This window comes from Eulemur rufifrons, chromosome 30 (genome assembly GCF_041146395.1).
Source record: "Eulemur rufifrons isolate Redbay chromosome 30, OSU_ERuf_1, whole genome shotgun sequence".
Classification (NCBI taxonomy): domain Eukaryota; kingdom Metazoa; phylum Chordata; class Mammalia; order Primates; family Lemuridae; genus Eulemur; species Eulemur rufifrons.
The window spans coordinates 107,109,600-107,126,591 of NC_091012.1; the positions used below are offsets into that span (position 1 = coordinate 107,109,600).

Sequence of the window (16,992 nt, forward strand, 5' to 3'; positions counted from 1 at the left end):
ATGTGTGTCTATGGAGAACTCCCTGCCTACAAATTAAACTGGCAACATTTATCCCACATGCCAATGGAGTAGCAAACAAGCATTCTTGAAGACAGCACTTGCAAGAGTAAAGTGCCAACAGTCTGTCCAGTAGTGAAAGTTTTCCTGACAGTCACATTTTTTGTGAGGCCTTCTAGATGGACTCCAGAATCCAGTTGCTACCAGTGAAGGGGTGAGATGGGAAGGCAGTGACAAGTTCTGTGGAGTCCCTCATTCCCTCCCATCATGGACAGATCTCTGTTTCTAGAAATATCCCTCTTCTTTATCAAAGAAGTCACTGCTGCATGCTGCCTGGCAAGCTCCCTTATATTCCTGAATTAACTATGGAAGTTGTACAGCTGACAGAGTAAGAATATATCCACTTGTCAGAGGCCAGCCATTGCCTTATGGAGCACAATGCTGGCAATACAGTAGGATTTTTGGTTAACAAATTTTTTTATTTTGAAATAATTTAAGAATTAGAGAAAAGGATAATACAGAGAATTCCTGTATGACCTTTACCTGGCTACCCCTAATGTTAACATCTTATACACCATGGTACATTTATCAAAACTAAGAAGTCAAATAAAGTCTATTAAAAACAAACAAAAAAACCTAAGAAATCAACATTGGTATAATACTATTTATTAAGCCACAGATTTTGTTAGAATTTCATCAATTTTTTCCCCACATTAGGCTTTTGATGGCTATGATTTCCTAATAGGAATATCTCTGAGCCAAAAGATAAAAGGGAACACATGTTTGATAAGGTCAAAAATGAATCTCAAGTGTCAGTATTCAACCAGCAGTTCAGGAAGTCAGTCTATACAAAGAAAGTAGCCAAACATCATTTAAGTTTTCTGAATGTTGTCAAGGTACGTGCTCATTACTTCTTAATTGCTTTGGTTTTTTGGTTAAAAACTATAGATTTTTCTGTATTTTTTTTTCTGTTTGTTGTTTTCTTCCCTTGTCATCCCCTGGTCTTTGGAAATTGGCAGTACAACTGGGTAACGACGTGATTTGTTAACCATGGGATAGAGCAGAGGGCTGATTTTATTTTGTCCTTGGTCAAGATGAAACATGTAAATTTTGAAGTGTAGTCAATGCATGGGAGTTGTACAAATAACTGCAAGTACTAGCACAATAATTTAGCAGAGAGAACACTTAATACAGGCACTTTTGACTTTCTCCTACTCTAATCCATTTTATTCTTAAATGGGATTAAGTTTATATGTCTAAGTCTGGTGTTTGCCATTTAGCTCTAAACTAGAAAGCTCTGCCTAATTAACTCAGCTCCTTGGGCCAGAAGAGAAACCAGACATTAAAATTTTATTTGAGGTACCTTGTCTTTTAGAGACTATCACTGTATGAGACAAACATAGATCAAGGATTTGAGACACTTTTTACGTTCTTGTTTGTCTCTCTTTTTGGTTCCCTCCTATGTCAATTCTCTTTAGAATACAATTATATTTCAGTGCTGGAGCTGTGAGTTTAATCAAGAGGATTTTTCACAAAACACTCTAACAACTTCAGAAAGTGATTTCCTACTATATGCTTAGAGAGCTAAGGTGGAAATCTTAGGGATCCACCATCGGATTATCTCTGTCACAGTAGGGTTAATCTTGAAATTGGTGTTCTCTGGCTTTCTTCTTGGCATTAAAACTTGCCTCAAATGGACCAGAATCTTGGTCCATCAGAACTACTACTTTACATTGTGTGGTGCTCTGCAACTCACAAAGCATTTCCACTTTTGTTCTCACTTTGTCTTTAGGCATCTCCATGAGATCTGTGCTCCATGACTAACATAACTGACGCTTTGTATGTGTAGTTTCCCAAGGACACAAAGTTAGTGGGTGATTGAGTTGGGATGAGACTGTAACCATGGGACCAGCTCAAACTGATTAACCATTGCTTAAGTTGTTACAGGTGACCCAAGTCAAGATTTCCTGGGCATGCGCCGTAGAAAGAGCTTTAATCTCCTAATTGTTACCACCACCAGCCTGGCAGATTGGCTGCACTGGTATTACCTGGGAGTAATTAGAAAGTTTGACCCAACCCCAGGTCAGGGAGACAGATTTGAGGGTTGCCTCTGGTCTCCTTACCAGTTGACTAGAAATAAAGCTTTTTCTTTTCTCAAAAGCTGGTACCATAGTACTAGCTTCTATGTGCATCTGGCAGTGAGTCCATTGCTCAGTAACAATTTTGGCAGCCCAGATGGGACAAAGCCTGTCCGAGGTACTGTAGTCCCTTGACAGGGCACAGGTCCCTCTTCACTGACCCTGAGTGGCCATATAGATTGGTTTGTCTAGAGGCTCGGCTGTGAGGTCCTTGCTACTTCATTGTGATGCTCCAGGTTCCTCAGTGCTAATCTCACTTTTGAGAAAAGGAACAGCTTCTGGATCTGTTTGTGTCAGACACTTGGGTGAGTAACCTCATTAATATGTACTTACACCTTAAACTGACTTTGATCTCATCATAAGGATTATGGGTTAGAGTCCTACCCTTTCTGTCCAGGATTGTGGGTTAGAGTCCCAAAGGATAAGGGCAATATTAAAAAGCTGTAACCACTGCGGTACTCAAGTTTGATTCTGGTTTCTGCTTGCCTTTGATCTGTGTAACAATATTTGGCCTCTAGGTTGTGTTCTCTGGAATTGGGCAATATTTAGCTATGAGCCAAGGAATAGAGATAACAAATGAATATTCATAAATCAAGCAAATAAGCCCAAATGTTTTTTCAAGTTCATGCAATTTAGTAATCTTTTGGCAAATAGGACTAACATAATATTGTTGGTTTAAAATGCTGTGTTTTCTGAGTTATCAACAAAATATGAATGTATTTAAGATTCTTACTTTCATGACACTTGCCTGGAATGTAGTAATATAAAATTGGTTGATAGAAAATTTAGCTTGGGATGATGGCTGGATTTGTCTCTCATGAAAATGAATGAATTAGGTGGATGTGGACAGGATAAGTTTGTAAACGAACTTTAAGCCTATGTCTCTGGAAACTGTAAAATGTGTATTTGTGGATGGTTGGTTCATTGAAAATTAGAGTTGCTCTTTTTGACCTCAAACTATTTGGATATTAGGGCCTCTGGAAGCCTAAGAGACATATTATGCTTGTTTAGTATATTAAAATCATGTGGGAAGCATTGCCAAATATGAAATGGTGTTTAACTATTTGGGGTTATATTTGTACTATTTTACAGTGACCTGTGATAGCAAGTGTTTTAAACCTTTGATATCTGACGAACATTCCAAAATCAAAATCTCAAATTCTAAATTGAGAGATAACATTGTAACGTGCAGAAGCTTTTTAATTTAATCAAGCCCCATTTATTTCATTTATTTATTTTTGTTGCTGTGATTGCCCTTGATTAAACTAAAAAGCCAAGAGGCTTCATGAATTACAAGTTAAAAATCCAATCAGAGCTCTGGTGGTACAGGCCATATGTAGGGCTGAGCCAGGCTAGGATCACAATGACCATGGAGACTGGGCAAAGTTAAACCATTACAAAGAATACTTAATAACTGGAATGCAGAAGGGGGTCCCAAAACCTGAATAAGGTCCAGGAAGTATAACATGGACCAAAGAAGAATACTTCTGTCTTTCTTGAAGGGGTTTTTGAAGTCTATAGATAGCATATTGACATTGACTTGGAATACCCAGAAAGCATGAAACTGGTTGGTGTGACTTTCATCAGAGTGCTCCCAACATAAAAAAAATTATAGAGAGTGGAGAGGGGATTGGGGGTGTCAATGTCTTGGCTAAGATTAGCTTTAGGGCATCTGGTAGCTGTGACCAAGTCCAGGAAGAGACTAAGCAGTGTGATACAAAACAAGCTGCACTACTTACTGCCTCTTTCAGCTGTGATCAATCAAAACCCAGTTAAGGTGCTTACTGGAGAAAACAGTCATGGGTAAGACCTCCTGAGGCTCCACTGCTTGGCCAGAAGTGCTGTCCATCCTTAGGGCCACAACAGTGTATGTATTGTAAACAAGAGGGCCATTAGAAATGGAAGTGTCCTTAACTGTCCACGATGGGTGGAGGAAGGAAAGCCCCATAAATCAGCCCACCAGATGTCACAAGTTGTTGATAGTGATCAGGAATGATGGGACCTGGGGCTCCTCTAACTACTCATAGACTTTTTATAACCCAAGAGTGGCCAGTTTGTCTTTGAGCAGTAGTTGCAACCTGTGATCTCTCAAAAGAAGCTGAAAAATTCACTTTGGGCCAACCTACCATAGTGCATATCTTGCACTGTGTATGGCCTCCTCTTGAATAAAAAGGATATTGACTGGCTTCTGGGAGATGAGGCTACTCTATTTAACAACTCAAACATAAAATTAAAGGCAGTATCCACATTAAACCCAGCCACCCTGCTTCCAAACACTGCAGAAGACTGTATAACTTTATTCTAGCAGGCCTGACTTGACCGATCAGCCTTTGGAAAACCCAGACCTAGAGATGCTTACAGATGGGAGTAGCTTCATGGATCAGGGTCTCTGGAAAGCTGGATATGCAGTGGTAACTCACCAGCTTTCAGAAAACTTTGGAAGCTGAGGCTGTACCACCAGGTATATCTGCTCAAAAGGCAGAAGTTTTTGTGCTCACACAGGCTTTACATCTCAGAACAAAAACAGATAATCAATTGTTCTGATTGTGAGTATGCTTTTATGGTAGTATTAGTATATGCACATGGGGCCATATGGAAGGAGAGAGGCTTGCTGACTTCAGGGGAGATTAAATCAAGAAACCAACTTAACCTGGGACAAGGTCTTGGCTGTTATCCTGCTTAAAAGAAGAATGAGCCCTAGGAGCAAGCTCCAATTGAAACCCCTGTAAAATGCTATATGGGAGACCCTTAAGACTAACTATTGTGCTCTTAAACGATCATGTTGTAGGAGAGTTGGATACTATGGGGTGTGTGCCATCCCTGGGTGTGGCTTTGTCTGTTGTACATGAGTGTGCTTCTGGTCATCTGTTTCCTACACAAATATGGCCCAAATGGAATAGACCCTATGAAGTTCTCCTGGTGACTCATCCATCCGTGGAATTTAAAGGAGTTAAGCCCTAGGTTCACCATTCATGAGTAAAGATAGTACCTGTTAATAGTCAAGACGCTCCTTGCACCCTTTATAATCCCCACACAGGTTAAGCTTATTATGGGCAACAAGAAGTAGGAGGGCTAAGTCATTCAAATACCAGATGGCTGTGTAAGCCTACAGCTGATTTCTCCACCAAGGAATAAGTTTGTGAACTGCGAAATGATCACAAATTACTTTTCAAGAAAAAATAAGACAGGGCTCCTGGATCTCTGAATGATAAAGCCACTCCTGTATGTAAAAACCAGCCTCTGCCTGATCACACTTGGGAGGACAGAGGCAGATGGCAACTGAAGGAGACAGCTTAGTCAAGATACTGGACCAGGCCTACATTAATGCCACCTGATCTTTAAGCCTTTGGGAATAAGATCTATTTTTGAGGGTCTGGTTAAGTTAGGAATTACAGTTCTATGTATGTTGGGTTTTTTTTTTTTTGGTCAAGGTACAGATGGCACAGAGTTATCTCATATTTCAATACCCCCTGATCCAGTACAACTCATTTTTCAAAACCAGACCTGTTCCCCTTGAAAGCAGGAAGCAGCTGGACAGTAATTGCCCCATTTCCTTCACAATTGAATCCACAAGAAAAGGGGGGACTTTTAACCATGGGACCAGCTAAAACTGATTAACCATTGCTTAAGTTGTTACAGGTGATGAAGAGCCAAAATTGCCCATGCATGTGTAATAGAAAGGGTTTTAACCTCCTAATTGTTAACACCACCAGCCTGGCAGACTGGCTACGTCAGTATCACCAGGGACTGGTTAGAAAGGATGTAGAAGTTTGACCCACTTCCAGATCTGGGAGATAGATTTGAGCATTGCCTTCTATTTCCTTGCCAGTTGACTAGCAATAAAGCTTTTAAAAACTGATGCCATCATACTGGCTTCTGGGTGTGTCAGGTAGCAAGCCTATTGCTTGGTAACAACACTGCTTCTTTATTTTTCCTAGCCAAGCAATTTCTTGGTCTTAACTCAAAATCAGCCTAAGATACAACGGTACTGCCCTACATGTTCTGCGGAGTCTTGCATGCGTTCTCATCTCTGACAGTAGAAATGGCCTCACGTTTCAATCACATTCAAATATCAGTAACTTTCAAATGTAACTTGTTTTTGTCCCTGAAATCAGTTGGCCAAAATTCATAGTATGGGGCTTGCTTTCTTTAATGAAATCGTAAGAAGCAATAACAAAAGACTTTCTCATTGTTAGCAAGGGATTAACTTTTTCTTAATAACAGCTGTTTCTACTGGAAGTTCTTGCTACTGTAGAATAACTAGAAAATCTAGTTCTTTCTATTCTGGCTAACCTTACCTTTTCTAGACTCTTGCTCAATCAGTTGCCTTCATAGCTTTTCCCTAATCTAACTTTTATTCACATGAGTTCGCCTTTCTATTATAATATGGTTAGGACTCGAGAAAGCTCTTTATCCTGTTTCCTCATTTGCAAATCACTAGTGACCTTAGTTTTTCCTGCTTGTAGTACTACTAGAACTTCTTAGACCTAATGAGAGTTGAACAAAGACTTCATTTTATAAAGACACTTGGCAGATAAATCATGGGCAGTGGAAATGCCTTGCTTAGATGTGATATAGTAAAAATTAGCTTACATTAAGAAGGTAAAAATCTGCCTTGCCATTCATCAAGTTGGTACAACAGATACAGATAAGCCAGCTGCAAGTTATCAGGAAAGAACATTTCTTTCCAGGTTACCGCAGCTGTGAAGTGTCATGTGCACCACCTTCTTTCAGTAACTACTGTACTTTTTTTACTGAGAAACTTGTTCTCTAAAATCAGATTATCAGAAATGTAAGTGTTTGAAATTAGATCAGTAACATGAAATTCCTTATTGTTGCCTAGAGCATCTGAGTCACCGACAGAAGCAACCTGGGGGTTCCAACTCAGGTGCAGAAAAAGGGTTTCACTATACAATGTTCCACATCTATCTTAGCTTTGTAATCCCTAAGGACACAGGAGCTTGAGACTACTTTGCAATCTAGTCCTGATGTTGACCCCTTTAAACACTGAACTGCTTTGCTTTGAGCTCATCATTTACCTAAACTCCACCCTCCCCAAATCCTATAATAACTACATTGTTCTTTGGTGATAGTTGCTCCATAATTCCTCTGTTGTCCAGTCGCCCTTATTGTAATGGGTTAACACACCTGACTTTAGTTTTGTCCCTGGAGGTTTTAGGCTGTTGAACTAAGATGTGTGGCCAATGGTTTGGTTAGTTTCTCATGAAAAATTGTTTGTTCAAAAAGCACCAGTGTAAGATTTCTGAGGGGAAAAGAGCTGAGTTTGTTGGATATTGTTTTTTAAGTTGCTCATCCCTGTACACAACTGGCTCAGCCTTCCAGCTGAGAATAAGGAAGAAATTCATATACCTTTATGCTAGCTTCTAAACATAGTTTTCTCTTGGAAAATGGAATTAAACAAACTGCTCAGTCTTGGCTATAACCCGATAAGGATCTTCAGTAATCAAACGGGGTTAATCTTTGGAGGGACAGCTTTGTTCCTGACATAGAGGACTTATATAAAGCAGCCTGGCCTTTTTAAATTTTTGATGCAACAGCCTTACAGCCTTTCCTTGGCCACACACTCTTATTCCCCATGCCTGTGACTGTTAAAAGCTGACGTTACTGCTGGCAATCCCTCTGGTTTTCTATCTCTGTTCTGCCTTATTTCTCTTTTTCTTTTTTTTTTTTTATTTCATCTTATTATGGGGGATACAGAATTTGAGGTTACATACGTTGCCCATGTACCGCCTATCTCCCCAAGTCAAAGCTCCAGGCGTGTCCGTTCCCCAGACAGTGCGCGTTGCACCCATCATGTAGGTATATATCCCTCCCCTCCCCACCCCCCCTTCCCGAGTCAGCACCTTCAAGCGTGACCATTCCCCAAATGGTGCACAATGCACTCATTATGTGGGCATACACCCATTCCCTCCCCCCACCCTCCACCCCCCACCTCAGTCTGATATCCGATTGGTATCGTTCCTAGATGTGTATTTAGGTGATGATCAGGGAAACCAATTTTCTGGTGAGTACATGTGATGCTTGTTTTTCCATTCTTGGGATACTTCACTTAATATAATGGGTTCCAACTCTCTCCAGGAGAACCATAGAGATGTCGTATCTTCATCATTCCTTATAGCTGAGTAATATTCCATGGTATACATATACCACAGCTTACTAATCCAATCATGTATTGATGGGCATTTGGGTTGTTTCCACATCTTTGCAATTGTGAATTGTGCTGCTATAAACATTCGGGTACATGTGTCTTTGTTACAGAATGACCTTTTTTCCTTTGGGTATATGCCCAATAATGGGATTGCTGGATCAAATGGCAGGTCTACTTGAATCTGTTTAAGATATCTCCATAATGCTTTCCACAGGGGTTGCACTAGTTTGCAGTCCCACCAGCAGTGTATGAGTGTTCCTGTCTCTCCACATCCACTCCAACATGTGTTGTTTTGGGATTTTTTTGATAAAGGCCATTCTCACTGGGGTTAAGTGATATCTCATTGTGGTTTTGATTTGCATTTCCCTGATGATTAGGGATGTTGAGCATTTTTTCATATGTTTGTTAGCCATTCTTATATCTTCTGTTGAGAAATTTCTATTCATGTCATTTGCCCACTTTTTGATAGGGTTGTTTGATTTTTTTCTTGCTGATTTTCCTGAGTTCTAAATAGATTCTTGTTATCAGTCCTTTATCTGATGTGTAGTATGCAAAAATTTTTTCCCATTCTGTAGGTGGTCTGTTTATTCTCGTGACTGTTTCTTTGGCTGTGCAGAAGCTTTTTAATTTAATCAGGTCCCATTCATTTATTTTTGTTGTTGCTGTGATTGCCTTAGGGGTCTTCTTCATAAATTCTTTGCCTAGGCCAATGTCTGTAAGAGTCTTTCCTACATTTTCTTCTGGAATTCTAATCATTTCACACCTAAAGTTTAAGTCTGTTATCCACCGTGATTTGACTTTTGTGAGAGGTGAAAGCTGTGGGTCCTGTTTCAGTCTTCTACAAGTGGCTAACCAATTCTCCCAGCACCATTTATTGAATAGGGATTCTTGTCCCCAGAGTATGTTCTTTCCTGCTTTGTCAAAAATTAGGTGTCTATATAAGGATGGTTTTATATTTGGATTTTCTGTTGTGTTCCACTGGTCTGTGTCCCTACACTTGTGCCAGTATCTTATGGTAATGCTGATGAGGTTAATAGCTGGAAGAACCCAAATGCCAAGGCTCAGTAAAATAATCTGCTTATTGCTGGGTAGCTTGACAGGGGTGGTCTTGTGAGATATTGCTCCACCCCTAGAAGAGGCTATCCATCAACAGGTGGCTTACAGTTGCTGCTGGCCTGCTAAACCAAGGCTTTGTTCCACAGATATGCTAATTCTCTTTAATAGACCATCTTGTCAACTTGGAGACAGGTTTACTCCTCCACACTTCTCAGAAGGATGAAACCAGAGGATGAGGATGGGAGATAGAATGTATGGTCCTGCTGCTTAATGCCTACTACTGGGCCAGGTGCCTCCTAGCAGCAGGGGCGAAAGCTTTCTGGTCCTTGGGTGTAGCTGTGTGGCATCCCCCTTTGTATCTGCTGGTATAAACACAATTGGCTGCAGGGCCCCATCTCCTGTTCAGTGGAGGTAGATGGCAAATGTGTATGGAGAGGTGAAGGTAGCTGACCTCTAGTCATTCTCAAGTCTACTTATTTGAGAATGACCAGAGGTCAGCTACTTGGACATGTGCCATTGGGTTGGGTCACTGCCTCTTCCATCCCCACACACAGCAGGTCCTCAAATAACGTCATTTCATTTATTGTTGTTTCATTATAATGTTGCAGGGGAACAAAATCAATGCCAGGGCCACTGTCTGTGTTTACACACTTCTTCCCATGTCTTTGTGGGTTTTCTTAAGGCACTCTGTTTTCTTCCCACATCCCAAAGATGTGCACATTAGATAAATTGGTACATCTACATGGTGTGTGAGTGAGTGTGCCCTGTGACGGGATGGTGTCCTGTCCAGGGCTGGTTCCTGCCTTGAGCCCTGAGCTGCGGGGACAGGCTCCAACCACCTGCAACCCTGAACTAGAATCAGTGGGCAAATAATTCTTACTTGTCTTTATTAATCTTTAAGTGTATATATAGCTCACATTTAATTTCAGTGTTTAGTATTAGAAGTTTTTTTGGTCTCTAGTTTGTTTCTGAGACCAGAAATATGCCATAGGAACTCTTGTTTATATCAGTTAGCTTGTGGTAAGATTGGTTTCATTATACATCAATTTGCTTTAAGTTGCAGTTTCTACGAGCCTTTTGACGTTGAGTGAGGACTTACTCTACCTCTCTCTGGACTTAATAATTGGGCCAATGCCAATATGTTTGGATTCTTTCATCCATTCCACCAATCTATATCTTTCAAGTTGGGCATTTAGTCCATTTATGTTCAAAGTTAGGGCCGGGCGCGGTGGCTCACGCCTGTAATCCTAGCACTCTGGGAGGCCGAGGGGGGTGGATCGCTCAAGGTCAGGAGTTCGAGACAAAGTTAGTATTGATATGTGAGGTTCTATTCCTGTCATGTTAATTGTTACCTGTTTGCTTTGTATTCTCAATTGTATAACTGTTCTATAAGACCTGTGAGTCTTATGGTTTCATGTGTTTTTATAATGATAGTAAGTATTGACCTCTTGTTTCCATATTTTAGAATTCCCTTAAGCATTTCTTGTGGGCCAATCTAGTGATTATGAATTTCCTTAGCGTTTGCTTATCTGGGAAAGACTTTATTTCTCCTTCACTTATGCTTAGTTTAGTAGGATACAAAATTTGTGGCTGACAGTTCTTTCCTTTGAGAATATTGAAAATAGGACCCCAATCTCTCCTGGCTTGTAAGTTTTCTGCTGAGAAGTCTGCTGTTAGTCTGATGGGCTTTCCTTTATAGGTGATTCTATCTTTCTCTTTTACTACTTTAAAATTTTTTCCTTCATGTTGACTTTAGATAGTCTGACTATATGCCTTGGTGAAGTCTGTCTTGCCATGTATCTCCCTAGTGTTCACTGAGCCTCTTGTATCTAGGTGTCTAAATCTCTTGTAAGACCAGGGAAGTTTTTCTCCATTATCTCCTCAAATAATCTTTTCATACTTTCTATGTTTTCTTTTACTCCCTCAGGAATACCTATCATTCATAGGTTTAGACACTTCGCATATTCCTATATTTCTCAAAGACTTTGTTCATTTTTTAAATTGTTTTTTCTTTATTTGACTGGGATAATTTGAAAGATCTGTCTTCAAGCTCTGACATTTTCTTCTGCTTGGTCTATTGTGTAAGCTTTCAAGTGAATTTTGTAATTACTTCAACAAGCCTTTCATTTGCATAAGTTGTTTGGTTTTTTGTTAAATCTCTTCAGTGAATTTTTTCATTTATGTCCTGAGTTGTTTTTCTAGTTTGTGTTTTCAACTTTCTTTTGGATCTCATGGAGCATTCCTTACAATCCATATCTTAAATTCTTTACCTGTCATTTTGGAATTTTCATTTTAATCCATTGCTAAAGAGCTGGTGTGCTCCTTGGGGGTTGGTTTGTTATACTATTTATTCATACTGCCGGAGTTCTTATGCTAATTCCTTTTCATCTGGAGAAGCTGTCACTTATTTTTACATTTACTTTTGTTTGGATGTGACTTTTTCCCCTCTTGAGGGTGTAACTGTAGTGTATGTTGTGTAGGGTCTTTTGGCTTTGCTTCTGGGTGCTTTTAGGGGGCCAAGGCTTTGTATGAATTCCTTGATTATAGATAGCCATAGTGTAGTTTTCTCAAATGCTAGTTATTTGTAGGTTGTAGTAGCAATGTACAAGGTATGTGAGCAGACTTACTGCCTCCTGCAAAGATGGGGAGTTAAAGGTCTCTGGAAGTTTATCTCATTCCCGAGCACCATGTACTTCTACCAGCATGAATTGTATTGGGTTGTGCATTTCACCTTCCAGACAAGTAGGTGGTGCTTGCAGGTAAGAGCTGGCTGAGCGCTGTACAACTGTGTCAGCAAATGTTGTAATGAGCTGTGCATGTTGACCTCCTAACCAGTAGGTGGTGCTTTTAGGAGAGGCAGCAGCAGTGGTACCAGTGGGATCTATGCTTGGCCTTTGTTAATCAGAAGAAGTACTGGGACATCCCAGGCAATGAGTGTGGCCTTGGAACTCCCAGGGGTCTCTGTCTTATGTTTTGCCATCAAGAAAGGTGAATGGGAAAAGCCTGGTAGGGCTAGGTTGGGCAAGCCTGCAACTAGGCTCCCCAAAAGCAGGCATAAGGACTAACCCCCATGGGGCTTGAGGGGGCAGCTGCCAAACTGATGGAGTAAGCTTCTAGGGAGGGGCAGAGTCTCTTTCACCACACCAAAGAGTCTGCATGGGGACAGGGGAGAGGGGCATCCTGGAATCCACAGTTCAGACAGTAGTGAGGCCAACTCAGCTCCTACACCACTTACCTGGCAGATCTCCCCCAGCATCTGGCTGCCAGCAGCAGGCCAAAACAGGCCAGTCACAAACAGTCTATGTTCAGGTCAGGAAGCGCTGCTCCAGGTTGTAAGACTCCCTGCCTCAGGCAGAGAATGTGGCCTTCAGGAGACAGCCTTCCCTGGCCAGTCCTGCAAAGAGAAAGGGGTACCCAGCTACCACACTGCAGCATGAACTCATGCCACATTCTCCTTTCAGTTCTCACCACTGGGGGCTCCTTCCCCACTCAAGATCAGATCACAAATCTCACCCCTATGTCCCCGAATGGCATGATTAAGTCCTGGGGGCATGGGACCAGGCAAGCAGACCTGTCCTCAGGCCCCCTGAATTCAAACACTAGCTGTGATAGGGAGAGGCGGGCTGGTCTCAGGAAAGTCAAGGGAAGTTGCACTGTGGGCCTGCCATGGGAAAGGGCATGCCCCTGTACATGGGAGCAGCCAGGTGGGCTGGCAGACATGGGGCATGTGGTCAGAACATACTTTGGTCCTGCAGTAGATTGCAGCTGCAGCAGCAGGACTTATCTTTTGGTTGCATGAGAATGCCTAGGTTCCCATCTCCTTTCCTGGCATGGCAGTCTGCAGTGGCAGCAGTAGCTTCAGGGCAGGACTCAGAGCCTTGGGTTCCCAGAATGGTGCCATGCTGCAGTTGCCCAGTGCTCAAGGCCTGTGGAACTCCATGTGAGTTTGAGTAGTGCCTTTGCATGATCTCCAGGCAGCTCCCCATGCCATTCTGGAGGTCTGTGGATGTCAGGAAGATTTCCTGTAGCTAGGATTGTAAAGGTCCCTGTGAGGAGTATGGAGCACTGGGAGTCTCTCACTTACCTCTTACCTGGGTCCAGGGGCTTCTCACAGCTCCCAGCAATCCCAAGCAGGCAGCCCTGCTTCCCCTGCCTTTACCCTCGGTATTTCCTGTCATGCCTGTTATATTACAGCATTCTTTCCCAGATATACTCAAAGTCCTGGATATCTTCTTGATATTTTGGTTCCTCTCTGAAGAAGAGGCATGCCCCACCTGCAGCCAGGCAGCCATCTTTAAACCCCTCCTGACAATACATTTTAAGCACAGGCAAGTTAAAGTTCAAAGACATCAGTGTGAAGACTACTTAGCTTGAATCAGAACATTAAATTGGGGGTGGTCTTTGGAGAAGGCATCATTGGATACCTGATTAGATGTCTAAGTTCTGATTTTTTTTGTTGTTGTTTAATGGATGTAAGGGTTGAAAGATCTCAATTTCAACATATTGTTTCAAAATGAATTAAAACTTCCCTAATTCACATTGCAAGGCAAAAACACTTGAAATTCACCAAGGTTTTGAGTTAAATTCTAGTAGTTGTAAAGCATCCATCCTAAGATCAATAGGCCCTTTTATAACTCAACAGTAGAGAAATTAACCCAACTTAAAAATGTGCGAAGGATTTGAATAGACACTTCTCCAAAGAAGATATACAAATGGCTAATAAATACATAAAAAGATACTCTATCATTAGTCATTAGAGAAATGAAAATCAAAACCACAACGAGATACCATTTCATACCTACTTGAATGGCTAAAATACAGACAATGAATGTTAGCAAGGATGTGGAGAACTGGACCTTCACATGTTGTTGCCGGGAATGTAAAATGGCACCACTGCCATAGAAAACAATTTGGCAGTTCCTTAAAATCTTAAATATGGAATTACCACACAACCCAGCAACTCCACTCTTACGTTTTAAATTCTCTTGTGTATATACCTGTCTACATAAAAACCTTTATGTAAATGTTCATAGCAGCATTATTCCTAATAGCCAAAAAAGTAGAAACTACTCAAATGCCCATCAACTGAATAAACAAAATTTGACATACCTATACAATGGAATATTATTCAGCTATAAAAGGGGTGAACTTTGAAAACATTAAGTGAAAGAAGCCAGTTACAAAAGGCCACATGTTATGATTCCATCCATGTGAAATGCCTAAACACTCATTTTGTTTCTATGAATTTGTTTCCCCAGTTTCCAGGGACTGGGGAAAAGGTAATAACTGCTAATGGGTATGGGATTTCTTTTGGGGGTGATGAAATGTTTGGAAATCAGATAGTGGTGATGATTGCTCAACCTTGTGAATATACTAAAAAACTGAGTTGCACATCATAAGTGGGTTAACTTTTCAAGTATTAATTATATCACAAAGCCATTAAGAAAACCCTAATAGGTCATCTTTGGCGAGGCCAAGATCTTTTATACAGTTTTACGTTTCAGAAGATTATGAATCCACGGCTGAACTTTGCCATTAAAGAAAAAAAACTTTTTGAAAGACTTCTAAGTTATTTTCGGGTGTTAATAGCTATCTTTTGTCAAAGAAATGGGCAAAATTTTGACTTACAGCTTCATCTTGATAGAGCATTCCTTCCAGCATTGCAGTTATAGCTTTCTGTACCTTCCTAGAAAAATTATTTTCAAGTGTGACTGGCTTTTTTTCAAATAATAAATGTAAGGTGTTTTCACAGAATGCATAAATACTCCTCATAAAATAACCTTGTATATGCCTTTTTGCATGTCTTTATTTCCTAACATGGTACAAAGAATATAAGTAGAAAAACACCTAATCACATTTATACTATGCATGACCTACATCATTGTTCAATCTTTCAGTAGTAACTATTAAAACATATCATTTAAAGTTATTTCAACTGTCAGATGTGTCTGAACATGCCTGGTTCACCCTTCTAGTTCATGTTGTGTTACAAAAGTCATACTGCCTTATGGAGAGTTAAGAGCTCTTATTTGAGGGTGCTAGTTTTGCAAAAACTTAACAGGAATGACTCACCACCTTCGATGTGTGGGTTGAAAAACAACTTTAGACAGGGAGTACTGGAAAGCAACGTACAGAGGTGTCTTTGTTACCCATGAAATAACTTCATACTTCATTATTTAGTAGCTAAATATCCACATGACTCAGAGTTGGGCAACTGCCTTGTGCTAATACCTGTAGCACAAAGAACAGTCATGTGAAATCTAGTGGCTAGTCTACTTACTACTATAATCTTGAAATAGTGATAAACACGTTATAATTTGAGATATGAAACAAGGTAATTTGAAATGAAAATAGGTGACTTCTGTTGTGACAAAGTTGATGATTCTGCTAATGGTGCTGTGTCTTGAATGTGTTACTGTTAGTTGAAGGAAGTACTAAATTTAAGTTAGAGTCAGTAAAAATAAAGATGAGTGCTTTCTCAAGGAAGTTCAAAAGCTCATAGATGTTAGGCACCCACAACTTAAGCAGTATACTACATTAGGGGTTCTTTTGGCCTGTAGCTCATGGGTTGGGGTGATCCCTACTGTGGTAGCATATTTCATAAGGCTAGATAAACAAGTTATTCTCTCAGACCTGGGATCTAATTACAAGTTTTTAAAAGATCTATGACTTTGGGCAAGATCTCTGATACTCTTACATAAGTTTTACTTTGAAGCAATTACAGACTCCTGGGAAATTGCAAAAATAGTACAGAGTGTCCCTCGTACACTTTATTCATTTCCCCTGATGGTAACATCTTGCATAACTCTAGTACAATGTCAAAACCAGCAAATTGGCATTGGTACTTTTTTCATTTTTAAATTGGGATATTGGGCTGCGTTTATCTAAGGAAATCAATCGCTTAAGTTGAAGGTACACTGTTAATCCTAAGTACACTTCAATGGTTGCTTCTCACTCTGAATGAAGGAGTACTTGGGATTTGATATCATGGGCCAAGCCTTAATCTCCTGAGAAGGAATAGGATCCCAAAGTTAGGGGTGTTAAACTAAGGTACCCCACTTTTCAAGAGCCACACTGTGTCCACCTGCTGTAGCCTTGAGCTTTCCCAATCTATTGTGCAGTAACTTCACCCTCACCAAATGGCCTTCATGTGTTCTCCTTAAGTAGTTTTTCACTTTAAACAGAGGTCCATGGGGGCCTGGGAAAACCTGCTTCACACTCCTAAGATGTAATATGGAAACTGCTTAAATTTCTAGCTTTTCTGACTTAAGTTCTGGTTCCTATGATAGCCTGTGCCCCTATCTTGAGTATAAGTAGCCCGGTGAAACTTTAATACCTGGCAGCCTATCAAGAAATTCCCTCTGCTTCATGCAGCACCATCAAACATTTGTTTTGTATTGGCAAATATTTGATGTTCCAACACTTAAAATCCAATATAATAGAATGTGTCCTAGCTACTAGACACAATTCTTAAGATGCAGGGGACTGTCTTAGTCATCTCTTCCTAGTAAGTGAAAGCTACTTGAAGTCTGTGGAACGAGGAACTGTGTATTAGCAGAAAGCCAGAGTTTGACATTTTTTTTTGTCTCTAATATATTCCTATTTATAATAACTTCTTAAAAATATCTTCTG

The 16,992-nt window shown here is 40.5% G+C and overlaps 1 long non-coding RNA gene across 1 annotated transcript in view; it reads left to right on the top strand.

Moving 5' to 3' along the window:
- The first annotated feature begins 829 nt into the window (after positions 1–829).
- The window catches only part of LOC138378137 (uncharacterized), a 95,974-nt gene continuing 79,811 nt past the window's right edge, over positions 830–16,992 (top strand). Inside the window, exon 1 of the long non-coding RNA XR_011231932.1 lies at positions 830–893. This is a non-coding gene — a long non-coding RNA (uncharacterized lncRNA). The remainder of the gene's footprint in view (positions 894–16,992) is intronic.